The sequence below is a fragment of the Equus quagga genome, chromosome 14 (assembly GCF_021613505.1).
Source record: "Equus quagga isolate Etosha38 chromosome 14, UCLA_HA_Equagga_1.0, whole genome shotgun sequence".
NCBI classification, from domain to species: Eukaryota; Metazoa; Chordata; class Mammalia; order Perissodactyla; family Equidae; genus Equus; species Equus quagga.
Window position 1 is genome coordinate 78,358,544 of NC_060280.1, and position 10,848 is coordinate 78,369,391.

The 10,848-nt window shown below is 43.1% G+C and overlaps 1 protein-coding gene across 4 annotated transcripts in view; it reads right to left on the reverse strand.

Annotated features, from left to right (window-relative positions):
* The window catches only part of PRDM10 (PR/SET domain 10), a 93,431-nt gene extending 92,676 nt beyond the window's left edge, over nt 1–755 (reverse strand). For 3 of the 4 annotated variants that reach the window (XM_046638077.1, XM_046638078.1, XM_046638076.1), the window contains exon 1: nt 533–754. The gene's annotated coding sequence lies outside the window, so the exon portion shown is untranslated. Of the gene's footprint in view, nt 1–532 lie in introns of all 4 variants that reach the window. The other variant, XM_046638079.1, reaches the window with a different exon arrangement.
* Nucleotides 756–10,848: the final 10,093 nt, after the last annotated feature.

Consider the following 10,848-nt stretch of genomic DNA (forward strand, 5'->3'; position numbering starts at 1 on the left):
GCCCGCAGCGCCGCGAGCGCCGGCCCAACCGCCGCAGCAGGGACGCGCAGGGCGCCCAACCGCCGTCCCGGCCCAACCAACGCGGGCAGGGGAGGCGAGGAGCGCGCGGCCGCCGGAGCGTGCGGGCCGCTCGGGGGGCGCAGGGGCAGGCCGCGCGCGGGGAAGGCAGGGGCGAAGAGGCGCCGCGGCCGGCGCTGAACGCAGCGCCAGAAGGGGCTCCATTAGGGGGTTTTGCCCCTTTCCCCTTGGAAGGTGCAGATGGTTTGACCCCCCACCCCGAGTGAGGTGCCTTGTCCCAGCCCCGGCTGGACTGTACCATCGGGCGGTGCCGCCGGGATTTCTCCCCCCCACCACCACCATCAATTCCCCCCCCACCCGGGTCCGCGGTCGGTTGGCCCCGGCCGGGCTCTGAGACGCGGAAAGAGCTTGGCGCCATTTTGGGTGGGACTAAGCAAAGACGAAACACCCTCCCAGTCGATGGGGTACTCTGGACGCTGACTTATCCGGTTCCCTTAATCCTTTAGGTACTTACACGACGTTGGGTGAGGGGAGCTGGAAGATCAGCGGGTCCCCGGTCCTCTCTCCCTAGGGGTGATGGAAATCAAACCCCCCCCGCCACCTCCAGGTGGTTCTTCCCGCCGCAGAGTGGGAGCAGCATAAAAGGCGGGGTCTCGTTAGCATAATCTGCCTGGCAACCCGATCTCGGCGTTATATGATTGGTTGAACTCTGTAAACCCCATACCCTGCTTAGAGACGAGTAAGGCTGGGGCAAACTGACAGGCCCAGATTTAAGAGTCATGACGAAGATCCTGAGACGCTTATTCAGGCGGCAGAGAAGCCAAAAGGAGATTCATACAATGGCCCAATGACTGAAGGCCTCTTTATTTCGTGCTCTGCAGTTCATGTAAAACCCAATCAAAGAGCGGGTCTCAGGCGGCGCTCGGCTGCGTTTGTATTCTAAGCCAATCAGAAAAGCCGACTCTTCGGGTTCAGGGTCTAGCCCGCTCCGAGGACCCGCTGCCGCCAAGGTGGGGAAACGTGTGGCCCAGGCGCGCCAGGTGGACTGCCGGCTGGGGTTCCGAGCCAGCCCCGCGCACAGCCGAGAGGCCCCGAGCCTTGAGAAGCTGCGCCCTGCTCTGTCTGCACCTGGAGCGGCCTGCTTGCCTGCGGAGCGCTCAACCGACCGATGCTACCACGGAACCCCAACGCCCCGCAGGCCCCCGGGGTCACCAGGTCTCCCCGGGCCTCAGGTTCAAGCCTCGCCATGCACCGTAGCCCGAGCGCTCCTCCTGGGGCTGACGGCGCTTCCCCCCACCTCTGATCCGGCGGACTTTGTCTTTGCTCAGTCCTTGCCAAACCCGGGTGTGCCTTACTCCAAGGAAGATGCTTTCCCTTTTACCATTCTGAAAAAAAAAAAAAATGATTTTCCAAAAAAAAAAAATGGTTTTCAGCAACGTGAAGAAGTATTATTAAACACTGGTTAACCAATGACTTAACTTGCTTATTTCTTAACTCACTCAGGCTTCCACATCTACCGTCCCTTAAAATTGCCTTCTCAAAGGGCAGCCAAGTGCTCATAGAAATGAGCTCAAGCTTTGGGGCAGACGCCCAGCTCCAGTTAGCCGCCCTAATACGAACGGCAACTAGATCTCGAGCAGGATGTCCCAGCTGAGGTCTGCTGACAACAAATGATACCAAGGGACCCCCAAAAGGAGAACTTGACATGAGGACTAGGGCCATCTGGACTGGAGAGCCCACGTTACCCTCCTGGACTTACAGAAATGATCTAAAACTTTCCAGTACACAAATATTGCAAGTGGACACCACCCCAGAGATTTTTCTCATTCAGAAGGCTGGAGTGAACCTCAGGAATCTGCATTTTATATGTAATTTTAAATTAATTTTTAAATTCACACAGTAAAATTCACTCCATTCAGTATACAAGTATTTTTTGAATATGTGCTGTGTACCAATCACTGTTCTGAACAATGAGGATAGAATGAGAACCAAAAACAAAGTCTCTGCTATCTTGGAGCTTACATTCTAGTGAAGGCAACAGAAGAAAATTAATAAAATAATTCCAGGTGATAATAAGTGATATGAAGAAAATAAAGCAGGAAAATGCAAAAGAGAGGAAAATTCTGGCAATTTAAATAGGGGACCAAAGAAGTTCTTTCTAAGATACTAACATTTGAGCTGAGTGATGACAAAGAAAGCCAGCCTTGCTAAGATTTGGAGAACATTGTGGTCTGAGAGAATGGCAAATGAAAAGGCATGAGGGGGAAAAAGAAGCATGGCATACAAATATTCATTTCTTCTTCCATTGAAAAAGTACTCACTGAATGCTTGTGATATTCCAGGCACTGTCCCAGGTGCTTCGGGATTTGTCAATTAACCCTGTAGACAAAAGGAAAAACACAACACATAAAAATTCCTGCCTTCATGGAGCTTTCACTCTAACACGCTGAAAAACAGTAAGAAGCCCAGAGTTGCTGGAACACAGGACAAGGAGTATAGTGATCCAAGAAAACTTGGGGGAGTAGGCAAGGGCCAGATCACCTAAAGCTTTGAGGGCTATGGTATGGGAGTGGTTATTGTATTTTAAGTGCAGTTTAAAGTAGTTGGACTTTTGTTTGTTTGTTCGAGGAAGATTAGCCCTGAGCTAACATCTGCCGCCAATCCTCCTCTTTTTGCTGAGGAAGACTGGCCCAGAGCTAACATCGTGCCCATCTTCCTCTACTTTATATGTGGGACGCCTGCCACAGCATGGCTTGACAAGCGGTGCCATGTCTGCACCCAGAATCTGAACCGGCGAACCCTGGGCCACTTAAGCGGAACATGGGAACTTAGCCACTGCGCCACCGGGCTGACCCCTAGTTGGAATTTTTAAGCAGAGGTATGATACAACTTTTTTTTTTTTTTAAGATTGGCACCTGTGTTAACATCTGTTGCCAATCTTTTTGTTTGTTTGTTTGTTTTGTTTTTCTTTTTTCTTCTTCTCCCCAAAGCCCCCCAGGACATAGTTATATATTCTAGTTGTAGGTCCTTCTATTTCTGCTCTGTGGGATGCCACCTCAGCACGACCCGACAAGCGGTGACAGGTCTGCGCCCCAGATCTGGACTGGCAACACCCGGCGCTGAAGCAAGGTGCACGACCTTAACCAACTCAGCCATGGGGCCCGCCTCACAACTTTTTTTTTTTTTTTAAAGATAGCTCTGGCTGCTGTAGGGAGCTTATTCTGTTGGGAGAGGGGACAAGAAACGAGAGACAAGGAGGATAGTTAGGGGTCTCTTGTAGTATGCTCTAATCACAAAATGAGAGTGATCTTGACTAAACTAGTAGCGTAATTGGAGAGAAGTATATGGACACCAGCTATATGTTGCAGATAAAGCCACAGAACTTGCAAATGGAGAAGATAATGGGACAGAGTAGGGGTTTCTAGTGATGACAAGAGAATGATCAAGAGTGTCTTATAAAGTTGAGACTTGAGTGACCAAGTAAATGTTGATGCCTTAACTGAGATTGGGAAGACTGGGAAAGAAAGGGTTAGAAAATTGAGAGTTCTATTGTAGTCATGTTAAGTTTCTAATATCTCTTAGAAATCCAATTGGACCTACTGTATCAGCAGTTGGAATTCAAAGAGAGATCAGGGCTACAATACAATTTTAGGATTCATCAGACTATAAATTGTATTTAAATACATAGGATTACATGAATTCTAATGAGATAAGGCCTTCTAATGAGGATTAGATGATGGAGAGAGTGTATATGGAGAAGACAAGAAGGTCCGGGACTGAGCTCTTGAGAGCTACTGAATTTGGAGGTGAGAGATAGCAGGGAAGCCAACAAAAGAGACTGTGAAGGCCAGTGAAACAGGAGGAGCACAGACGAGGGTGGCTCTGAGAATTCAAAGGAAGAAAGGGTTTCAAAAGGATGCAGCAGCTACTGTTGCTGGGAGGTAAAGATAAAGACAGATAACCTGTGGGTCTGGGAAGATGGAGGTGGAAGGAGCTGGTAACTTGTCAATGGCAGCTTTAGGGGAAGGTTAGGAAACTTATTAAGAGTTGCCTGAAAAAAGAATGGGAGGTGAAGAGTGACATCTGTTGCCAATAGTATAGCAGATAAGATAGGCCTATAAAAACTAAAATATTGTATACGGTATTTGTAAGAGACTTTTTCTTTAGTGCATCACAGAGCAGGCAGCAGAGAGAAGAATCTACAAAAGTTAAAAACAAAGTAAAAAGGGAAAGCTCATAATTACAGAGGAAAGCAATCTAATAAAAGAAAAAGGAATTCTAGAAAAAGAAAATACATAATTTGGCAGCAACTATAACAGTTATATAATTTTTTCAAGCAAGAATTACCAATGGATGCTAAAACTAATGGATGAGAATGTGATGGTTTGATATCAACATGGTCTTGAAATATCTCCACAAAATATACTTATTAATTACAAAGGAAAAATATAATAACTTTACATAGAGAAATTTGGCAGATGCCATCATAGCGATCAAAGTTACCGTCCTTAGGAATAGGACAGTAGATACTACGTGCCTCTGCATATGATACACGGAAAAGGACACAACTTCATCTCTGCAATATGGCTGCCAAAAATGGACAACCTGGATCTAATTATGAGGAAACAACAGGCAAACCCAAATTGGGGAACATTCTACGAAATAACGGGCCTGTAATCACCTTAAAAATATTGTCATGGGGGCCGGCCCAGTGGCACAGCGGTTAAGTTCCCACATTCCATTTTGGCGGCCCAGGATTCACCAGTTCGGATCCCAGGTGCGGACATGGCACCGCTTGGCAAGCCGTGCAGTGGTAGGCGTCCCCCATATAAAGTAGAGGAAGATGGACACAGATGTTAGCTCAGGGCCAGTCTTCCTCAGCAAAAAGAGGAGGATCGGCAGCAGATGTTAGCTCAGGGCTGATCTTCCTCAAAAAAAAAAAATATTGTCATGAAAAACAAAGAAAGCCTGAGAAACTGTTGCAGACTAAAGGAGACTAAGAAAACATGACAACTAAGTGCAATATATGCTCTGAATTGCATCCTGGAAAAGGAAAAAACATTTTTACATATATCAAGGACATTAGTGGGACAGTTGGTCACGTTGGAATAAAATCTGTAGATTAGGTAATAATATTATATAAATGTTAATTTCCTGATTTTGATGATTGTACTGTGGATTTATAAAGGTATATCCTTGCTTTTAGGAAATATACACAGAGTAAAGGAGAAATGTATCTGCAACTTATTCTCACATAGTACAGAAAAAGAAAAAATATGTATACATATGGTTAAAATGTTAACATATGCGGAAACTGCATAGCAGGTGTATGAGAATTCTTGTTATATTTTTGCAACTTTTCTGCAAATTTAACATAATAAAACAAGATAATAGTCAAAAAAACAAACAGGCCAGTCATTTGGCTCCAGGTCTGCCCTGTGACGAAAGGGGGTGACCGATATAGGAACTGGGTGGGCTGCAGAGACACAGTCAAGGAGTTGGTGACCAGGCCAGGGTTGTTCAGAGCTTCATGCTTAGGTAGGGTGGTTGAGGAAGAAGCCTAACAGGGTCCAAGTGCGGGTAACTATGAGTGTAACTGGCTGTGTGAGTTTGTACTGGGTTGAATAGTATCCTCCAAAGTTTATATCTGGGACCTGTGACTCTGACCTTATTTGGAAATAGGATCTTTGAAGATATAATTAGCTAAGATGAGGTCAAACTGAATAGGTTGAGCCCAGCCCGATGACTTGTGTTCTTAAAAGAAGAGAAAACAAAGACTCAGATACACAAGGGGAGGACATATGAAGGCAGAGGCAGAAATGGAGTATGATGCATCTATAAGCCAAGGAAAACCAAAGATTGCCAGCAACCACCAAAAGCTTGAAGAGGAGGAGGATGGTTGCCTAGAGCCTTCAGCCGGAGCATGCCCTGCCAGCACCTTCATTTCGGACACCTAGCCTTCAGAACTGAGAGAGAGTCAATTTCTATTGTTTTAAGCCCCTTAGTTTATGGTGCTTTGTTATGACAGCCGTAGGAAACTAAGACAACATCATAAAGCGGGTGAGACTCTATGCAGATGAAATCCTAGGGGGATGGGCAGGGTATCTGAATGTGAATGGCTGGGATTATGAGCATTTATGAGATAGCAACAGTTTGGGGGGCATTTAAACAATAAATTTTTTTAAGATTGGCACTTGAGCTAACAACTGTTGCCAATCTTTTTTCTTCTTCTTCTTTTTTCTTCTTCTTCTTCTCTCCAAATCCCCCCAGTACGTGGTTGTATACACTAGATGCAAGTCCTTTTGGTTCTGCTATGTGGGATGCCGCCTCAGCCTGGCTTGATAAGCGATACCATGTCCGTGCCCAGGATCCGAACAGGGGAAACCCTGGGCTACCAAAGTGGAGCACGCAAACTCAACCACTCAGCCACAGGGCTGGCACCAGTTTGGCTTTTTTTTTAAAGATTTGAAAGGAAAAGCCTAAGGAATTGAGCAGATAATTATTTTAAAATGTGATTTTTATATAAAATCAGACACACTTATTGTGGAGTGGAAAATAAAATCAGCTTTTAACAAAGAAAATGTAGATAAGATGACTGCAGAAGAACTTGCTGTTATGGTGTATCTGCTTTTGATTGTGTCCCAGACTCCTAGAAATCTTGAGTCACAAAACTGGATATCATCTTCAGTTCAAACACTTAGAGTAATGGATGTTGGAGAAAGGACTGTAGAGGAGGTGATGTGCAGGAGAAGCCTGGACAGTTAATAAGCAGAGGGAAAAGCAGCATGAAGATTGAATTAAGTTACATCTTTCTCCATGAAATACAGTCAAGGAAAAAGACAGGATGTGTGTGAAATGGAAAAGTACTTTCCACCAAACGTTGTTACTTCAAGAAAACACCTTTATGAATGTGACTGAGTTTGAAAGATTTGGACCCTATTTTAGATTTCAGTATGAGGGAAGCTGTGGAGGCAAGAATTATCATGAATGTAATGAGTATGCTATGGTTCATCCTATTTGTAGTAATCTCATTTAAGGGTAATTGTCGTGAGAAAAGTCTTCTCAGAAATATAATGTCAACAGATACCTGAGAATTAATACGAAAGAGGAACTATAGCATGTAAGGAATGTTGGAAAGCCTCCAGCCAAATCAGATCTCCTTAAGCATAAAAAAAGTCATACTGGAGAAAAAGTCATGCATATAATAAATGTGGAAAACCTTTAGCCTGACGCAATGCCTAAGAGATCACGAGAAAACCCGTCATGGAGAGTGTGCATTCATGCATGTGCTGCTGTAGTCAAGTGCTTTTTTTTTTCAAGTGTTCTCTTGACTCTTCCCTCGCCCTACGTTTAAGAAGCCATATAGGAAGAAAACTGTGTAACAGTGGAAAAGCCTTCAGCTGTAACAGAAAAACCTTATTCTCGTTGTTCTAGGGAGAAACCTTATGAATGTGGGAAAGCTTCTATTCAAATATCAAGACTGGTAGACACCAAAGAAGACATGCTGAAGAGAAACCGTTCATGCGGAAGGAAAGTGAGAAAGCCTTCAGGAGCAAATCAAATCTCACAGAGCATGAGGAAATTCATACTGGAAAGAAACCCCTGAATGTAATCAGTGTGTAAGTGTCTTCAGCTAGAACCTCCTTAAAGATCAAAACATTCATCCTGGAAAGAAACTCTATGAATGCAAAGAACGTGGACAATCTTCAGCTAAAAGGACAACCTTATTATTCATCAAATAATCCATACAAGAGAGAAATCTTGTGAATGTCGTAGGTGTGAGAAAGCTTTTATTCAGAAATCAAGCCTCGTTAGACACTAAAGAAGTCATCCTGGAGATAAACCCTATGCCTGTAAGGAAGGTGGGAAAGCATTCAGTGGCAAATGAAAATTCCCGTTTGAGAGATGCCCTATAAATACAGTCATGCGTGGCTTAATGACAGGAACATGTTCTGAGAAATGCATCTTTAGGCGATTTCATCATGTGTGAGCATCATACGGTGCACTTACACACACCTAGCTGGTGTAGCCTACTACACACCTAGGCTGTATGGTACTAATCTCACGGGACCACTGTTATATATGTGGTCTGTTGTTGACCTAAATGTTGTTATGCAGCGCATGACTGTACAATGAATGTGCAAAAATCTTCAGGCAGAAACTATACTTCATTAAATATTATAACCTTCAGACAGGAGAGACACCCTATATATGTACTAAGGGTGGAAAAACCTTGTCTCAAATTACGCTGCTTATTGTACATGTAAGAACCTCTACAGGTAACATGAACGTAAAATGTATGGAAAGCCTGCTCTCAGTTTCAAACAATGCTCCGGAGTACTACTCAGCGATAAAAAGAAATGACCTATTAGCACGTGCAACAATGTAAATTAGTATCAGAATAGTTATGCTGAGTAAAATAAGCCAGACCAAAAAAAGGTATATACTTCATGATTCCATTTATATAAAATTCTAGAAAATGCCAACTAATCTGTAGTGGTAGGAAGCAGATCAGTGATAGTGTGGGGCGGTGGAAGGGGAAGGGATTACAAAGGTTCAAAAGGAAATTTCTGAAGATGATGACTATGTTCCTTTTCTTGATTGTGGTGATGGAGTTATGGATGTGTACATATTTTGAATCTTGTTAAGTTGCCCACCTTAAACATGTGCAGTTTAATGTGTGTCAGTTATAGCTCAATAAAGCTGCTAAGATTGTTTTTGGAACTTCTAACCATTATAAGTCAAGAAAATTTTTTAACTGGTTAAGAATTTGAAAAGGAGAATTTAATCTCTATTTATTTATAATATGGTTAGGATTTACCAAAGTCTCAAAGGTTTTTTATTTTATTTTATTTGTTTATTTTAAGGTTTTATTTTTCCTTTTTCTCCCCAAAGCCTCCTGGTACAAAGTTGTGTATTTTTAGTTGTGGGTCCTTCCAGTTATGGCATATGGGATGCTGCTTCAGCATGGCCTGATGAGTGGTGCCCTGTCCTCGCCCAGGATCCAAATCGGCAAAACCCTGGGCCACCAAAGTGGAGCATGCAAACTTGACCACTCAGCCATGGGGCCAGCCCCTCAAAGGTTTTTTAGGTAAACATAATATAAACAAAAATACTGAAAGACTTAAATAGAACAATAAAACAATAAAAATCTCCTAAAACAATCTAGGATACTATATATACCGTCTCTTCTAGGGACACTGGTGACCTTCTTCACCAAGACTTGAAAAACCAAGAAGCTGTAATGGAGAAAAAGCTAGGGGCTAGCCCAGTGGCGTAGTGGTTAAGTTTGCATGCTTCATTTCAGTGGCCTGGAGGTCACAGGTTCAGATCTTGGACACAGACCTACACACCACTCATCGAGCCAGACTGTGGAGGCATCTCACACACAAAACAGAGGAAGATTGGCACAGATGTTAGCTCAGGGCTGATCTTCCTCACCAAAAAAAAGAAGAAAAACTATAATGGAGACAATAGACATGTTTTAATTACATGTAAATAAAAACCTTGGCTATATATACTATAAACAAAGCCAATAAACAACACATCAGAATTTTTGCTATACAAAGAGCAATTACAGAGTAATTTCTTAGAAATTTATAAGAAGCAAACAACCCAAAGGTAAAACAGACAAAGGGTATTAAGAAAACTTCAGGGAGAGGTAGCCCTGATGGCCTATAGGTTAAAGGTCAGCCTGCTCCACTTTGGTGGCCCAGGGTCAGTTCCCAGTCATGGAACCACACCACTCGTCTGTCAGTAGCCATGCTGTGGCGGTGGCTCACATAGAAGAACTAGAAGGACTTATAACTACGATATATAACTATGCACTGGGGCTTTGGAGAGAAAAAAAGAAGAGAGAGGAAGATTGGCAACAGATGTTAGCTCAGAGTGAATCTTTCCCAGCCAAAAGAAAAGAAAACTTCAGGGAAGGGCAAATCCAAATGCCCAAAACCATATTACAAGATACACAAACGTTAAGCATCAGGGAAATGGAAATTAAAATAATTATTAGATATTACTTTATATTCATCAGAAAAAAATTTAAAAGAACAGTAGCACCTACTGTTAGAGCACTTTCTTATGATGTTAGTGGCTTTATGAATCATTCCAGTCTTTTTGGAAAGCAAGGTAGTAACATCCATTAAAATTAAATATGTATATAAGTAGATACATATTATAGGTAATACCTGTATAATTGTTTAATTCAGCAGTCCCCATTCTGAGATTCTTTCCAGAAGAAAGAAAAGCACCAATATAAGGTGTTTAATGTAGTATTTTTCATAAAGTCATAAAACTGGAAGCAATCAAAACATAATGGTACATCTACACATAGAACAGTATGAAGCAATTAAAGAGAATGAACGATAAATTTATCAGTGGGCTTGGAGGGATTTCCAAGAAATATTGTTGAATTAAAAAGCCAACATGAAGAAATTGTGTTGTGCCAGGAATCAACTAGAGAAACAGAACCAGTGGGAACATCTCTTAAGGGATTTATGGCAGGAATTGGCTTACAGGATTGTGGGGGCCGCTAAGCAAGTCCACAGGGCAGGCTGTCGGAAGGGCAGGCTGGAACTCTCTGGAACAGGGGGAAGCTTCAGTCTCGGAGAATTTCTTCTTTTTCCTGGAAGTCCCAGTTCTGCTCTTAAGGTCTTTCAACTGATTGGATGAGGCCCACCCAGATCATCTAGGATATTCCTTAAAGTCACTGATTATGGCTTTTTTTTTTTTTTTTGGGTTGGCCCCTGTGCTAACAACACTTTCCCACTTTTTTTTTTTTTTTTTTACTGCTTTATCTCCCCAAACCCCACCCCCCACCCCACCCCCCCC